The following is an 18929-nucleotide window of genomic DNA, read 5'->3' as shown; positions in this document are numbered from 1 at the left end:
GCTTCCCTGTCCCTCACCATCTCCCGGAGTTTGCCCAAGTTCATGATCATTGAATTATTGATGCCATCCAACCATCTCATCCTCTCTCTCTTCATCTATTTATCTTGATACTTATTGTTTCTTTACATACATGATCTAGAATGTCCCTTCTCACTATTTCCTATATCCCTTTCCCTAAGATCACTGACATTATATTCATTATTAGAATATTTTATGTATTTATTCTAATATATACTCTATAGTCAAATAGTAAATAAGTAGTATATATAACCTGCTCAAGTCAACTTACAGCTGTATGTAATAATTTAAATCTCATCTATCTTGGAAAAGAATGAGTGAGCATAAAACCAAGTTTCTCTTCCAATAATGAGAAAGGCCAAAGTATCCTAGAGATCTCAAGGTCCTGAAACAAGGCTAAAGCAAGCCTATTGCTCACAGAAAACAGATAAACAATGCTTCTCTGAATCTGCTTGGTCTTGATGCTGTATATAAGGGGATTCATGAATGGAGGAAAGAGAAATTAGACATAGCTCATGGTAATGTGGCACATGCGTCCCAAACCTGTGGATGAAAGTCAGGCCAATCACAGTGAGGTAAGAGACCAGGACACAGCTGATATGAGAGACACATGTGTTGAGAGCCTTAGCTTGCTCCTCTCCAGAGGCAATGCCCATCACTGTCTTAAAGATTAGATGAGACGAGAAGAGACGAGAATCATCAGTGCATCATCAGAGCATCTAGGAAGAAAGTTGAAGCAACCAGAATAACTGGGTACACATGATTAAATGTAATATCAGCACAGGTGAGTTTCATGCCATCCTGGTGGAGGCAAAAGGCATGAGAAAGAACATGGGGATGGCGGTATGGGAACAAATAGAGTGGCAGAATTGGGGGTACAACGAACACAAAGTCACTGACTAATGCCCACAGTCCTATTTTCATCACCCAGGAAATGGTGATAATGGAGCTGTACCTCAGAGGGCTACGGATGTCAATGAAACGGTCATAGGCCCTGGCAGGCAAGATACCTGATTCTACGATAGCCAGTGTGTGAATGAAGTAGGATTGAGTGAAACAAGCACTCTGGGCAATTTCCCTCCGATCCAGCAATAGGACACCCAGGACTATGGGCATTGTAGTTAGCATCATCCCAAGATCTGTACCTACCAGCATAGCCTGGAAGTAGTACATGGGCTCATGAAGACTGTGTTCATCCAAATAAGGACGAGCAGCGTGCCATTGCCAGAAAGGATGGAGAGGTATATGATAAAGAAAGGAAGAGGGATCCAGCGGTGAACTGCTTTTAAGCCCAGGAAACCAGTCAGCAAGAAGGGAGCTGCTCTGTTGCTGGACCACAGGGTAGGTTTTGCGGGTGAAGTGCCTTGTACAAGGCACTCTTATTATACGGTATTTGTTCTTTCTCTCCATCCTCTTACAGCATATTATCAAGCCATTTTTTTCCTTAAATGTACAAGAATGTATGTATTGTCTCAGTCTTAATTAATTATAAATCTCTATCTGCAAAGCCTTTTCCTGGAATAATAAACATAATACTAACCAAGTTAATAATCTCAACAATTTACTCTTCAGCATCCAACTTTTATTCTATCAATCACACATCTATGTTTCTAGCCTTTATGGTTAGTTACCCAAATGATTCTGTGGCTCTATTTCATACTCTTCACTCCTTTATTCCTCTTCATATAATCTTTCACATTTAGTCATTTTTCCAATATGAACCAATTAACATTTTCTCTCTTGAAATCAATCAGATATTTGTGTCAATGGTTAATCACTGAAGAAAATGATTAATCCATAGAATTGAGTCCATCACCAAGAAATATTTGAGAAATATCAATAGTGATATCTAAAGAGGAATTTGAATAAGGAGATGACTTGTGAAAGTCTAGAGAAATCAGAATAAGTGGGCATGTATGCATGCATGCATGTTAAGTCACTTCAGTCATGTCCAGCTGTTTGGAACCCTATGGACTGTAGCCTCCCAGACTCCTCTGTCCATGGGACTCTCAGGCAAGAATACTGGAGCTGGTTGCCATTCCCTTCTCCAGGGGATCTTCGCCAGCTGAGAACTGAACCCACATCTCCTCTCCTACATTGGCAGGCGGGTTCTTTACCACTAGCGCCCCCCAGTGGGAAGAGTTGGTAAACTCGTTTTGGCAAGGTATATGGAGCCCCACTCCGTAGACTCGGGGGCTCAGGACATTTTTCTGTACTGCAGAAGACCTGAGGCCTGAAACACCAGGACACAAACTGTAAAACAGGAAAAGAGATGGTAGTTGAGAGCTCTCACAGGAAACATTTTGAGGAAGACAACTCCTGGAACAAATGTCTCAGAAGCCTTGAGTCATAGATTTTAAAAAATCGTGAGTATCTGAATGACAAAAGCAATATCAGAAATTCATAACTGAATGCATAAATTTTACACAGCCATCTCTATGGAAAAGATGAGGCTCCCAGAGTGAAAAAGATGGCTGCTATATTGCTAATGGAGGCATCATATAAAACTTCTTGTATTTATGAATTTAGAAAGCTTATAACCAGAAAAAATTAAGAATAGGCTTCTATAGAAAATTTTGAAATATGAAATATTTATTAAGTATACTCTTATCAAATAAAGTTAGCTTTGATTGCCTATAACCAAGAAATTTCACAGCAAGCTGATCGCAGTAACTTAGTGACTCAAATGGGTAAAGAATCTGTCTGCAATGCAGGAGACCTGGGTTGGGAAGACCCCTGTTGATCCCTGAGTTGGGAAGATAGCCTAGCAAATGGAATGGAAACCCACTCCAGTATTCTTGCCTGGAAAGCTCCATGGACAAAGGAGCCTGGCGGGCTATAGTCCATGGGGTTGCAGAGTCAGGTATGACTGAGCAAGTAACATTTAACATAAGAGAAACATTGCTGCTACTGCTGCTAAGTCATTTCAGTCGTATCCGACTCTGTGTGACCCCATGGACGGCAGCCCACCAGGCTCCCCCGTCCCTGGGATTCTCCAGGCATGAACACTGGAGTGGGTTGCCATTTCCTTCTCCAATGCATGAAAGTGAAAAGGGAAAGTGAAGTCGCTCAGTCATGTCTGACTCTCTGCGACTCCATGGACTGCAGCCTACCAGGCTCCTCTGTCCATGGGATTTTCCAGGCAAGAGTACTGGGGTGGGATGCCATTGCCTTCTCCGAAGAGAAACATTAGTTTCTTCCAAATTCAACTGAACCTATATGTACCCAGGGTCTTTTGTTTTTTTAATTTTTATTTAACACCAAAAGCACTTTATATTGGAGTCTAGCTGATTAGCACAATGTTGTGGCCGTTTCAGGTGAACAGAGAAGGGACTCAGCTGTAAATATACATGTATTCATTCTCCCCCAAGTCCTCCTCCAATCCAGGCTGGCACATAACATTGAGCAGAGTTCCATGTACTGTACAATAGGTCTTTTTTGGTTATCCATTTTAAATATCTCAGTGTGTACATGACTTTCCCGAAGTCCCTAAGTATCACTTCCTCCTAGTAACCTACCCAGAGTCTTGTTAAATATTTGTTTTCTCTTATCATCATTACTGATATCTCTGAAGAGGAATTTAGAAAGAATGAAATGACAACAATCTTTGTACCACTTCCATTTCATAAAAATATAAAAATAAGAATAGATTTTTGAGGATTTTGCATATAGTAACGTATCTAATAAAGAGCAGTGGGTGGTGAGTGGAGATGGACAAAGGAAATATGAATGTCCTGTGGAAATGACCACCACTTCAGGGAATACTGTCAATGACAAAAAGATCAGTCTGGACATTGAAGTGGCAGGTACTTTGTTGATGTGGGTACTGATGAGATTGCCACTAAGTTGATCCACTGAACTATGACCCCTGTGGGGCTCCCTTGTCAATGCCTATTTACCTGATGTATAAATCATCATAAATCACCATTCCTACCTAACCAACCCCTTAACCTTTCAACATTGTATTTCTAAAATAATAAAACTCGTGAAATGAAAAGAAAGAGAATGGATAAATGCAAAAGTTTGCTGTTTGGGATATGTACAGATGACCTATTAGGACCAACTGTCACCCAGTAAGTGGACAAGAGGAAGGAAGCAGGAGAAAAATCCAAACTTGCTTAAATGACATGGACTTGTAAAATCTGAACTGAAGGTTTTGGATTTTGGAATTTGAAGTGATTCAGGTACACAAATTGTATGGAGATTGCTTTGGGAATAGACATTAAAATGTATTATTTTTGATAGACTAAATTAGAATTGTACTCTATTCGTTACCTGCAGTCTTTTTTTTTTTTAATTTTATTTTATTTTTAAACTTTAAAATATTGTGTTAGTTTTGCCAAATATCGAAATGAATCTGCCACAGGTATACATGTGTTCCCCATCCTGAACCCTCCTTCCTCCTCCCTCCCCATACCATTCCTCTGGGTCATCCCAGTGCACCAGCCCCAAGCGTCCAGTATCGTGCATTGAACCTAAACTGGCGACTCGTTTCATACATGATATTATACATGTTTCAATGCCATTCTCCCAAATCATCCCACCCTCTCCCTCTCCCACAGAGTCCTTAAGACTGTTCTATACATCAGTGTCTCTTTTGCTGTCTTGTACACAGGGTTATTGTTACCATCTTTCTAAATTCCATATATATGTGTTAGTATACTGTATTGGTGTTTTTCTTTCTGGCTTACTTCACTCTATATAATAGGCTCCAGTTTCATCCACCTCATTAGAACTGATTCAAATGTATTCTTTTTAATGGCTGAGTAATACTCCATTGTGTATATGTACCACTGCTTTCTTATCCATTCATATGCTGATGGACATCTAGGTTGCTTCCATGTCCTGGCTATTATAAACAGTGCTGCGATGAACATTGGGGTACACGTGTCTCTTTCCCTTCTGGTTTCCTCAGTGTGTATGCCCAGCAGTGGGATTGCTGGATCATAAGGCAGTTCTATTTCCAGTTTTTTAAGGAATCTCCACACTGTTCTCCATAGTGGCTGTCCTCATTATGTTGTCATGATGGAACAGATGAATACAACAAATACATTTTAAAAGGTAATATTTATACTGGCTAGACATTTAAGCCTAAATCTGTCTTTGAGTGCTGAAAATGCACCCATTAACCTGTTATTAAATATGAATTGAGGTTAGCATTTTATACATACGAAAGAATTGGAAGGGAAAACAAAATAAGAGTGACAAAGATCTGATCATAGATAGAAACTGAGAAGAGATTAGAACTGAACTTTATGTAAAGAAAATAAGATAGGTAGTAACATAGAGTGGCATTTTAAGCAAAACTAATATGAGTTTCTTTATATAAAATAACTAAAATCTATTGTGGGAAGTTACAAGGAGGCACATTTTTAGATCAATATAGGAAAGACTTTTCAACAATCAGAGCTGTACACAAATGGAACAGACTATCTCAAAGTTTGCCCAGTGCTATAAATATCTGAAAAAAAGAAACACACTTATTTACTAGCATTTTAAATATCCAGGTAAAATGTAGATGACTGTACAAAGCCTCTAAATGTTCTATGAACTTTGAAATTCTCAAATCATTCATTACTTAACTTGCAAAATTTTTATATATTAGCATATGTTGTACTCCAGTCAGAAATCTCTGTACATTACTAGGAACTTCCCTTTAGTGACTTTGTTCTTTCTGGAACCAAGAAGATTTTGAGATAATGCTAAATGCTAGTGGCCAGTATGGCAGAGACAGTGCAGGGTCCTGAAATCTATATTCTTTCTATCAGATCCATCAGCCCTTGTGATTAAGCTGGCCATGTGACTGGTTTGGATAAAGGAATATGAAGGTAATAGTGTGTTCCTGGAAAAATCAGGGGTGTCATCACATCATTTGTCCCCATACCTCTCTCCTCCCATTGAGAGGAATAAAAGAATTCTGAGGTAGAGAATTCAAATGCTGTGCCTCTGCTTGGAGGTGAGCACATAGGAGAACTACCTAATAATCAGTATCTGTGCATGACATAAGCAATAAATAAACACTAATTTATGAGAAAGTTCCCAAAACTATTGAGGCAGATCATGTGTAAGATACTGTACATTTGTATTTGTTTCTGCCTTTTTGTTTGCTTTTACTCCAATCCTGCTTTTTACTACAATGTCATTTAAAGTTCGCACTTAGGATAAAGTGACCATCACTTCCAGACCTCCAAAAATGAAAAAGATTCTCTTAGTTTCTTAGTTTTCCCCACATTTGCCCATTTTCCCAAGTTCACCTAAATTGATCAACATTCATGGAATGTAAGGAACCACTGAGCTTTATCTAAATCCATTGTTGCATTCTTATGCACCTGAGATTTGAACTGTGGCCCAGATTTCTGAGTGACTTTAAGACAAAGGCCTCTGTGGTTCCTTTACCAGTCACACCCACAGTGACTAACACCAAGAAGCTCCTACTTCAGTCTCACAGGCATACCTAGCCCTCTCTTCCAGAATCTCTATCTCATTCTGTTAGCTCTACATGACCCAGTGGGCAGTGCTGTGGTTCTGGCCAACATCAGGAAAGAACCCTTTTTTAGTGAGCCTATGTTCCTCTCCATGTGAGATAGATGCATCTGGTCATTATCTTCACCTGAGAAAATTGTATGAGAGTCAAGAATGGTATGGGGAGGGAGGAGGGAGGAGGGTTCGGGATGGGGAACACATGTATACCTGTGGCGGATTCATTTTGATATTTGGCAAAACTAATACAATTATGTAAAGTTTAAAAATAAAATAAAATTAGAAAAAAAAAAAAAAAGAAGAAGTAACAGTTAGAACCTTACATGGAACAACTTAATGATTCACGATTGGGAAAGGAGTATGACAAGGCTGTATATTGGCACCCTGCCTATTTAACATATATGCAGAGTACATCATGTGAAATGCCAGGCTGGATGAATCACAAGCTGGAATTGAGATTGCCAGGAGAAATATCAGCAACTTCAGATATGCAGATGATACCACTCTAATGGGAGAAAATGATGAGGAACTTAAGCTCTTGATGAGGGTGAAAGAGGAGAGTGAAAAATCTAGCTTAAAACTCAACATTCAAAAAACTAAAATCATGGCATCCAGTCCCATCACTTCATGGCAAATAGAAGGGGGCGGGGGGTGGGGAGTAGAAGCAGTGAGAAATTTTATTTTCTCCAAAATCATTGCTGATGCTGACTGCAGCCATGAAATTAACAGGTGCTATCGCCTTGGAAGGAAAGCTAAGACACATCTAGACAGTGTATTAAAAAGCCGAGACATCACTGCCAACAAAGGTCCATATAGTCAAAGCTATGGTTTTTCCAGTAGTCATTTAGGGATGTGAGAGTTGGATCCTAAAGAAAGCTGAGCATTGAAGAATTGATGCTTTTGAATTGTGATGCTGGAGAAGGCTCTTAAGAGTCCCTGGGACTGCAAGGAGATCAAACTAGTCAGTCCTAAAGGAAATCAGCCCTGGATATTCCTTGGAAGGACTGATGCTGAAGCTGAAGCTGCAATACTTTGGCCACTTGATGCGAAGAGTCAACTCATTGGAGAAGACCCTGGTTCTGGTAAAAATTGAAGGCAAAGGAGAAGAGGGTTGCAGAAGATGAGATGGTTGGATAGTATCACCAACTCAATGGACATGAATTTGAGCAAACTCTGGGAGATAGTAAAGGACAGGTAACCCTGGTGTGCTTTAGTCCATGGGGTTGCAAAGAGTAGGGCATGCCTTAGCGACTGAAAAACAACTTAACCTTCACCATCCTCCTCACAGTCATGGAATCCTGTGCTTTAATGCCTCAGAGCTTATCTTTTAAGCCTAATATTGCTCCATCCTTAGATTACTCTTTATGGTATTCTTTTCCTGATGGCCAAATCCTTTGACTACCACGTGGTTGTCTGCTACTCCCTGCCTTATGCCTCCATCTCTTTACCAGGATCTCTTTTGCACTGTTAGCATCACAATCGACTGTTGTTATGTTCTTTTCTACTCTCCCAGATCTAACGGCTTTTTGTTTCTTGCTCCCATCAGTTCTCACCTCTTGCCTCCGTGGCATGATCCACATAGCCTGTCTTTGTGTCTGGACTAAAAATTGGTGAAGATTTATGCTAGAGTTGCTCATCCTAATATGGGGTCCATTGTCCACTATTCTTCTCTATGCACTAATTTGGAGAAGACTCATTTCACACTTTCTGGAAAATATTTGTAAGCTTTCTAATTCACTCTGCTTAACTGTTTCAGCTTAAACCTGTAAGGATGAGGTTACCTTTTCTCTGATTTAATGTTTCATAGCCAACTGACCTTCAGTGTAACCAGAGTGACCACATGAAAGACTGAGAATGTCAGTGGTAATCATAATGATAAAAAAGGACAAACTATATATTTTTATCTTATCAGGGTGTTAACACTCTCTAATATATATCTGGAAGATTTGTTTAGAAAAGTAGGCTGCTGCTGTTGCTATGGCCATCAGAGGGGTGGACATACTCATGTAGTTACCAGGTTAAGATGGGTGGAGCCTCCTATGAAGGGAGTGCTGAAGAGGTCTCTTGACTGAAGGTAGGTGCTCCCACCTTGCAGAGACAAGGTATTTGAGTGCCTCTCCCCAGTAATGTCCCCTGAGGAAATGGCTACACTCTCTTTCTCATTTCTAATAGTAAAACATAAAGTTACATTTTCAAAATGTCACAGACCTTCAAATGATTTTAGATACTAATCTGTCTTTATTTATCCCAGATTTCAAAAAGGAAATATTACCTTCAATTTAACATAATAGGAAAAGCTTTTTCAAGAGATAAACAAATATTGAATCTCTTTCCTCACCCCTCTGTTCCTCTTTCTCTCTCTCTCTTCCTCTCTGCCACACCCATCCCCATGAATCAGAAATACATTCTGGAAGGATTCACACCAGACTGCTAAGGCTGGTTTCCTGTAGGAAGAGGAATGAGAGTAGGACTGTAGGATAAGAACTATCAATTTTCAGTTTATGAGTGTTTGTATTGTTGGAGTATTCTATAAATAAAATTATTTTCTAGCTATATAATGCTTAAATATTTTCTTACATATTCTAATTTATACGTTACTCACTTGGAAAAGGGGAATAAGTGATTTCTGCATAGTGTATTAATGACTAAGTGAGATATTGCATGTAAAGCTCAAATCATTCAAAGAACATAGGCAGTTGTGTCTGACTGTTTGCATTCCCATGGACTGTAGCCCTCCAGGCACCTCTGTCCTCGGAATTCTCCAGGCAAGAATACTAGAGTGTGTAGCCATGCCCTTCTCAAGGGGATCCTCTTGACCCAGGGAACAAACCCGGATCTTCCACATTGCAGGCAGATTCTGTAACATTTGAGCCACCAGGGAATAATATGCTGAAGGTGCTTATAATACATATATTAAAAGATAATATTTATAAGGGTCTTACTTTATGCTAGGAACTATAGGAAGTATGTAGAGCATCAGAAATATATACTATATATACAAATAGTATATATACTATATATACAAATAGTATAACCCTATTATACAAATTTCATCCTGAAGACTTCTGGATTCATACAAGTTAATTAAATTTCTCTGTGCCATAAATATGTTTCAAAGACTGAACTCAAATCTAAGTTTGTCTAATTTTTGAAAATGCCCTCCTACATATGACACGATTATTCTATTTTGAAAATTATTATCCTGAGGAAATTAAAACATAGAGAGGGCAGGGTTTACATAGCATCTCAAAATCAAGCTAAGGAGTTGACAGAGACTTGCAGGGTAGTCTGAAGACCACGGAGGGGCAGCAGAGTTGTACTTCCACTTAACTTCAACCCAGACACACACAAACACACACACACACACACACACACACACACACACACAAGGACCTGAGCACTTTCATACTGTCTGCTAAGCTTTTTGCTTACATTTATGAATGAATGAATATTATAGATAGGTGGTGAATAGATGAATAGATAGATGAATTAAATCTTCCCTTCATGATTGTCTCCTTACCCTGTTTGAAAAGTCCCAGTCTTATATTTACCTGGCAGGAGACATACCATGATCACTAGGGTGGTTTTCCAAGGGCAAGGCTTATCCATTGCACTCTGGATTCAGTGTGGGAAACTAGACTGCATAGTTTGTGGTAATGGGGACAGGGATGAAGGGAGGGGACTTAAAGACTAAGTCTCAGATGTGAGATATCTGGCCTTGTTTAATTCATTAGTGCCTAGGTTAAATTCTGATGTCAAAGGAAGCCAAAATATTTTTTAAAAATTTTGATTTGCTATATTACTCAGGGAACTCAAACAGGGGCTCTGTGACAGACTGAAGGGTGGGATGGGGAGGGAGATGGGAGGAAGGTTTGGGAGGGAGGGACATGGGTGTACCTATGGCTGATTCTTGTTGATGCATGACAGAAAAAACACAAAATTCTGTAAAGCAATTAGCCTTCAATTAAAAAATTAAAAACAATTTCTGACCTACAACTCATACTTCCAAGATGATTGGACTAAAAAGTTTCAGGAGCATGTTAATAATGTTAATAGGGAATGAATGACTGGTATGAGATCACTTATATGTGAAATATAAAAAGTAATACAAATGAGTGCATATGGAAGAAAGAAACAGACTCACAGATACAGAAAGAAAACCCATGGTTACCAAAGGGAAGAGGGAAGGGAGGGACCAATTAAGGAAGTAGGATTATGAGAGAACCATGTTAGCAAAAACTTCCTTTGGGTTTTTCCATTAGCTGTTATAGAAAAACCTGAACAAACTTTTAGTCAACCCAATACAAACTATTGTGTATAAAATAGACAAGCAACAAGGACATATAGTATAGCACAGGGACATATAGCCATTCTCTTGCAATAATTTTGAATAGAATATAACCTGTAACAATACTGAATCACAATGCTGTACACCTGAAAGTAATCTAATACTGTAAATAAATTAGAGTTCAATTAAAAAAAGAAGAAGAAGAAATAGGGAATTAACACTAAAATCTCCTCTTTCCCTGCATCTGAGATCCCAGGTTCTCAGCATTTCCAGTCTCTCACCTACTGTGTTAGCTGTGGAAGTAGACAGGAGTGTTAAACTTGGTGGACAAAGAAGATTGTGAACACCTAAAGTCACTGTCTCAAACTCCTCAAATCTTCCCTCTCCCTGAAGGTGGGCCAGAGTCATTCTCTGCTGATTTCAGGGAATAGGAAAAGGACTTGCTTGGACTTTTTTCATGAGAAAAAATATTATCTCAGGGCACTAGTTTGGAGGACCACTAGTTCTTTGCAGAGACTTCTACCTGAGGGTAGCTAAACAGGAACTACAGGGCCTCAGATCACGCATTCTAGTCCAGTGCCAACTGTCAGAAAACTCAAAGTCTTATTCTTTAAGTTCCTTCTGATTTGTTGTTATTATTCAGCCACTCAGCCATGTTTGACTCTTTGTGACCCCATAGACTGAAGCACAGCAGCCTTCCCTCTCCCTCATAATCCCCCAGAGCTTGCTCAAACTCAATGAATTGGTGATGCCATCCAACCATCCAATCCTCTGTCATCCCCTTCTCCTCCTTCCTTCAATCTTTCCTAATATCAAGGTCTTTTCCAATGGGTCTGCTCTTTGCATCAGTTGTCCAAACTGCTGGAGCTTCAGTTCCAGCATCAGTCCTTCCAATGAATATTCAGGGTTGGTTTCCTTTAGGATTGACTGGTTTGATCTCCTTGCTATCCAGGGGACTCTCAGGAGTCTGCTCCAAAACCACAATTCAAAAGGATCAATTCTTTGGTGCTCAGCCTTCTTTATGGCTCCAACTCTCAGCCTCCAATCTCACATCCATACGTGACTACTGGAAAAATCATAACTTTGATTATATGGACCTTTGTCAGCAAAGTAGTGTCTCTGCTTTTTAATATGCTGTCTAGGTTTGTCATAGCTTTTCTCCAAGAAGCAAGCAGCTTCAGATGTCATGGCTGCAGTCATCATCGGCAGTGATTTTGGAGCCCAAGAAAGAAACACCTATCTTTTTTTATTATTGAAAATTAAATTCTGACCTTCATCCTAATGCTGCATCCATCACTTTTGTTGGATTGGAAAGTGTTAGTGGTATCTGACTCTTTGGGACTTCATGGTCTGTAGCCTGCCAGGCTCCTCTGTCCATGGACTGTCCCAGGCAAGAACACTGGAGTGGTAACCATTCCCTTCTCCAGGGGATCTTCTCCACTCAGGGGTCAAAGCTGGGTCTCCTGCACTGAAGGCAGATTCTTTACCATCTGAGTCACCAGGGAAAATTAACTACGTATTGTCTATATTTACTTTCCTACAGTCAGGGTCAGCATGTTGTCATTGAAATAGCCTATAAACTACCGCACAATTGTACTCATCTCACATGCTAAAAAAGTAATGCTCGAAATCCTCCAAGCTAGGCTTAAACAGTACATGAACCGTGAACTTCCAGATGTTCAAACCGGGTTTACAAAAGGCAGAGGAACCAGAGATCAAATTGCCAACATCCGCTGGATCATCGAAAAAGCAAGAGTTCCAGAAAAACATCTACTTTTGTTTTATTTTTATGCCAAAGCCTTTGACTGTGTGGATCACAACAAACTGTGGAAAATTCTGAAGGACATGGAAATGCCAGACCACCTGACCTGCCTCTTGAGAAATCTGTATGCAGGTCAAGAAGCAACAGTTAGAACTGGACATGGAACAAGAGTGGTTCCAGATCAGGAAAGGAGTATGTCAAGGCTGTATATTGTCACCCTGCTTATTTAACTTATATGCAGAGTACATCATGAGAAATGCTGGGCTAGATGAAGCACAGGCTGGAATCAAGATTGCTGGGAGAAATAACAATAACCTCAGATACATAGATGATACCACCCTTATGGCAGAAAGCAAAGAGGAACTAAAGAGCCTCTTGATGAAAGTGAAAGAGGAGAGTGAGAAGGTTTGCTTAAAACTCAACATTCAGAAAAGTAAGATCATGGCATCAGGTCCCATCACTTCATGGGAAATAGATGGGGAGACAATGGAAACAGTGAGAGACTTTATTTTTTTGGGCTCCAAAATTACTGCAGATGGTGACTGCAGCGATGAAATTAAAAGACCCTTTCTCCTTGGAAGAAAAGCTATGACCAACCTACACAGCATATTAAAAAGTAGAGACATTACTTTACCAACAATGGTCCATCTAGTCAAAGCTATGGCTCGTCCTGTAGTCATGTATGGATGTGAGAGTTGGACTATAAAGAAATCTGAGCATCGAAGAACTGATCCTTTTGAACTGTGCTGTTTGAGAAGACACTTGAGAGTCCCTTGGCCTGCAAGGAGATCCAACTAGTCAATCCTGAAGGAAACCAGTCCTGAATATTCATTGGAAGGACTGATGCTGAAGCTGAAACTCCAATACTTTGGCCACCTGATGCAGAGTCAACTCATTGGAAAAGACTCTGATGCTGGAAAAGATTGAAAGCAGGAGAAGAAGAGGACAATGGAGGATGAGATGGTTGGAGGGTATCACCAACACAACAGACATGAGTTTGTGTAGGCTCCGGGAGTTGGTGATGGACAGGGAAGTCTGGCATGCTGCAGTCCGTGGGGTCTCAAAGAGTTGGACACAACTGGGCAACTGAACTGAACTGAATCACTGATCCCAGCCTGGCTATAGCATGGAAAGTACCCTAAGATATTTTAGGTTCCTTTTATTCCTTCTCTCAGAAAGAGCACAGTTCAAGGGCAAGGGCCTTAGGGAAAGTGCCCTGGGGAGCAAGTCAGGAGCTTTGAGTCCTAGCCTGGGCATTTCCATGACAAATTACATCACACTGATAAAGTCCTCATCTTTCCCTGAGCTTCAGATTTCTCTTTTGGACATGGACAAAGTGACTTAGAGCACTGTGCAGATAAAATTGTCATTCTACCAACAGAAAATTTCTGCTGGTTAAATGTGTAAATTCCCTCAATAACCAGAAGTGTTATTGAACCCTATACTACTCAGCTAGCAAGACTTCCCAAGGTCTCTCATTCAGCTAGGAAATTCTCCTAAGCAAACCCACTGGTACTAGTGTGTGTGTGCTGGTTGCTGAGTGGAGAAGAGAGCACGCTCTTCTTCCCTTCTCTGTTCACACATCTAGGAAAGAACTTGACACCCTCCCCACTTAGCTGCCTCCACTAACTCACTTCAGAGATTGAACCATTTCCTTCAAGGAAGTCTTAGGGGTAGAGAGCTGTGGTTAAGAGCACCGATTATCAAGTCAGATGGTCTGAGTAGCTGAACTCAGGACCAGTTACTAGCTGTATGACCCAATTCTCTCACCTGTAAAATGGGGTTTTAACATCCTCAGAAGATTGTTGTGACATTGAGAGAGTAAATATGCGCAAGGATTGAGGCTTATATATGCTAAGTGCTCTAGAGTCTTCCGCCATTTTTATTGAGCCAACCACTATTTTATTCTGCACTTTACACCAGTGTATTTGTAAAAGTGATAATAAGACAACTGGCATTTATTGAAAGCTTACTAATGTGCCAGACATTTCAGCAAGGATTTTGTGTAACTTACATCATTTAACTTATTTCTCTGAGTATACTAGGAGAGAAGGAAGAGTATACTAAGAGTATACTAGAAAGAAGAGTATACTAAGTAGAAAAAGGGTGGTGGTTATGATTATTGTCTTCATTTAAGTAGTTGGCTTTGTAAAGTCAAGGACTGTGACTCTCTGGGTCACTGGTATGTCACCATATTGCAATGCATGCAATTTTGGTTTAAAAATATTGACTATAGTCAATATTTTTGACAATAGTAAAAAATGACTATGTCAATATGGGAAGGTTATCTTCTGAAACAGGGATTTGAGTATTATTATGCGACACAGGACTAAAGAATTTTCATTTGCATAAGAACTTTGTAAATATTATGCTGTTTAACAAAAGTGCAGGCTCAGTGGAAAAGCCACGAGTGCCTCCCTGTAAGAGGAAGTGCTTCTCCGTGACTGTATGAAAGAGGGTAAGCTGAAGATTGTCCTTGATGAATTCTTAGAGTCACGTAGCTCTATGAAGGTCTGTGCTGTTACATTTCAGTCTCTTCTTCCCTATCATACACACAGTGATGGACACACACGAGAAAAGGCTCTCCCCCTCACTTCTTCATTGGATGAATCAAATTATCAAGTGGATATGCTGAGCTGAGGAAAAGAGGGAACCAGAGTGAAAAGAGAGTTCCAAGTGAAAACCACAATATTTTCTTCCCATTCAGGGGTCCAGCTGGTGGGACAGTCAGGGCTTTGTGAAGCCTGTCCTAAAATCAGGAGTCCATAGGATATGCACAGGAAAGAGACCAGTGCCCACAAGGAGCAGGTTTTCTTAGTGTGACAGGGATCCCTTTGCTCCAAACCTCCAGAGATCCTCTCTTCAGTTGGTCCTATCAAAATGTCCTTACCTCCAGTCTGAAACTACTTTTCCCAGTCTGTGTCCCATTTCGCTGAAGCAGTTCCCTATGAGCCCAGCATCCAGAGACTGGTCCTCAGCTTCCTACTCTCAGTTCCTTGAGTACAGCTGCCTGGGGTTCCCTCCTGGGCTCCCACTGTTGACTTTCATCCCCTTTCCTCCCCTTGAATGCTGCTGAGAAGATCCATTTGATGAATATGGCTCCTTCAAGAAACACTTCACTTGTTAATGGCTTATCCCCCAAATCCCATTTTAAACATCTGAAATCACTATAAGTAAGAGAGAATGAAGAGGAATATGGAGAACTAAGGAGATGGGGAGTGAGTAGGAGAGTTGTGTGAGAAGGTGGACAGGATTAATAGATGATAAGTCTATTATTTCTTGAGAACTTCTATATTCTAAAGTCTAATTAAATAAGCTGCTGCTTCAGTGTGTCATATTTTCTTCTAATCCCACATAAACTATAAAATGGATAAGATCATCATCTCTATTTTGAGATGAGAAGACTAAGACTAACCTGAGAGGAGTCAAGGCATGTTACCTAAGTCAGACATATAAGATATATCACTAGTTCTAGGACCCTAATCAGACTTTGAATCCACAGCTCACAAGCCCTTTGCTGCACTGCTGAGGAGCATGAGATGGATAGGTCTAGGAGAGCAGAGGAATGGGGCTCTGGATGCAGGAGGCAGGCCTGGAGAAGTCTCGGACTATAACTCTGGGAGCAGGAGTTTCTTTGGGTTTGAACTTCAGCAAACTTTACTCAGCAAACCCGAGGTCTCCACAGGGACTCTGGGAGCTCGGGCGCAAGATGTGTCTATCAGAGGTCACAGAGAGGGCGGGGCCAAGACTACTTGCTGGCTATCAGGGCCCAGAAGGGCTACAGGTCTGTTGAGTCAGATAGGTGGTCAGGTCAGGTTGGTGGCTTCGGGTGGAGTCTCGAGTCTCAGGGCAGATAGACTGTGAGAACAGAAGTGAGCAGGGGAAAGGGGAGTGAGGCCCAGCACAGCACCATTTTACTTTTTACCACCACGTGAGACACTCCAGCCAAACAAGGGGGCCTTGGCTCCTCTGAACACAGTCTTGACATCTGTAAAATAAGGATAACAACTATAACTATTTTATGGGGTTATTGAAGACACACTGTCAGGACCAATAACAGCAGTTCAGGCTAGAGCCATGGGCTCACTAGGGACCACACGTCTCAAAACAACAGGTAAGTTCTTGAAAATAACACCAACCACACTTAAAGATGTGCAGACTGTCTCAAAGCCCAGTACATCATTGAACAATGGCCTGAGATGCTATATAAGCAGAGCCTTCCCCTCCCCAAGTTGGGCCATCTTCCCAGGTACTGTGGTCAAAGTCCAGAGATTAGCTTTCAGGCTAAAACTCCTAAAGGCATAGGTGCAGATGAAGGCAGCTGACAGCAACTTTGCTCTTTAAGAAAATCTCACTTCACATGGAGCATGTACAACCCTAGATTCTGAAGCATAAGAGGTCCACTAAGAATCTGACCAGAAGTTGAACAGGAAACAGGATGATTAAGGAACTAGAGACCCCAGGAAAGACACTTGAAGAAACAGAAGAGATTTAGACTAGGGGAAAATTAAAAGAGGGTGGGAGTTAACACTTACTGAAATCTTTCTACATGTCAGGTACCATTCTAGGTATTTAAATAGTCTCCTTTAATATGGTAGTTTTGTGAAGTATATATCCTGAAATATGTTGTCGTTGTTCAGTTGCTAAGTCGTGTCTGACTCTTCACGACCCCATAATTCATGCTAATGATAAGTGATATTTCTTGAGTTTTTCATATATGCTAAGATATAATTTAAGTTCATTATGTGAATTAACTTAGTTTATCCTCTACCAATATTCAGAAGTCCATTAATGTTTCTCAGGTGATGAGGAAACCAAGGCACAGAAAATGTAAGAAATGTCTTGAATAAGTAGTCAATTTTTATTTTATTTTTTTTTGTTTTTTTTTATTTATTTTATTTTATTAAATTTTATTTTATTTTTAAACTTTACAATATTGTATTAGTTTTGCCAAATATCGAAATGAATCCGCCACAGGTATACCTGTGTTCCCCATCCTGAACCCTCCTCCCTCCTCCCTCCCCATACCCTTCCTCTGGGTCGTCCCATTGCACCAGCCCCAAGCATCCAGTATCGTGCATCGAACCTGGACTGGCGACTCGTTTCATACATGATATTATACATGTTTCAATGCCATTCTCCCAAATCTCCCCACCCTCTCCGTCTCCCACAGAGTCCATAAGACTGATCTATACATCAGTGTCTCTTTTGCTGTCTCGTACACAGGGTTATTGTTACCATCTTTCTAAATTCCATATATATGCATTAGTATACTGTATTGGTGTTTTTCTTTCTGGCTTACTTCACTCTGTATAATAGGCTCCAGTTTCTGAACCCAGGTGTTCTGAGCTCATCGATTGTCTATATGACATTGTCTTTTTTAAAGTGTGGGTGACTTGAAGATCAAAGAGATGACATAAACTGTCCAAGTTCACAGAGCTGGTAAGTACTGAGGTTAAGATGCAGGCCCAGTTCTCTTGCTGCTAAAGACTCTGCTCTTTCTACAACAAAACATCAACGCGGACATCCACTGTGGACCCAAGAAATAGAAGCAGGTTAAGCTGCCCCTATTCCTTACCTTTTTTACCATGGAGATTGAAGATTAGGGTTCAAGCCATGGTTGCAGACCATACCTTCTCTACATGGGTGTATCTCTCTGTAGGAAAGTTTGAAAGAGAAAGAAATAAAAAAGAATTGGAAACAAGTTCAGGTTAAAAAGAGGCTCTAGCTTGGACTACAGAGATTGTTGGATTGTAGGTTAAGTCCATACTGGCCCAAATGACCTCTTGACCCCTTGGCCAAGCAGCAAGTTTGGTTAAGGATGAGAGTATATTAAAGTCAATGAACCTAAAAGATAGGCATATCTATTTATTTAGGTCTTTGTGACATCTTAATTTGTGCCAAGCACTCAGGACACTAAACCACACCAGGGGCAGTGCTGTGATGATGAGTTAAGAGCACAAAAAATGAGAAGGTCTGCAAGTTCCCTGAAACTCCCTTTGCAGAGCTTTGACAATGAGTCCTCACAAATGTTACCAGGGCAAGACCCTATTTTATATGTAACTTCTCCAAGGTCAGTTTGGGCCTCATGCTGTCTTTATTTTGGGGGAATAAATAATGTACCAAAAGATTTTATAGGATTAAAGAAATGTAAGATTAGACTTGAGAGATGAATGGGTTTCTCGTAATGAAGAATACCCATTCTCCATCATGCTTCATGCAAGAACTAGCTACCATGCGGTGTTATTGTTTAATCACTAAGTAATGTCCCACTCCTTGCGACCCCATGGACTATAGCCTGCCATGCTCCTCTGTCCATGGAATTTTCCAAATAAGAATACTGGAATGGGTTGCCATTTCCTTCTTCAGGGGATCTTCCCC

At 40.4% G+C, this 18929-nt stretch overlaps 1 pseudogene; it reads right to left on the bottom strand.

Annotated features, from left to right (window-relative positions):
* Positions 1 to 316: 316 nt before the first annotated feature.
* Positions 317 to 15476, bottom strand: LOC109568906 (olfactory receptor 51B4-like; annotated as a pseudogene).
* Positions 15477 to 18929: the final 3453 nt, after the last annotated feature.

The sequence above is a fragment of the Bos indicus genome, chromosome 15 (assembly GCF_029378745.1).
Source record: "Bos indicus isolate NIAB-ARS_2022 breed Sahiwal x Tharparkar chromosome 15, NIAB-ARS_B.indTharparkar_mat_pri_1.0, whole genome shotgun sequence".
In the NCBI taxonomy this organism is placed as follows: domain Eukaryota; kingdom Metazoa; phylum Chordata; class Mammalia; order Artiodactyla; family Bovidae; genus Bos; species Bos indicus.
This window is presented reverse-complemented; position numbering and strand designations above follow the sequence as displayed.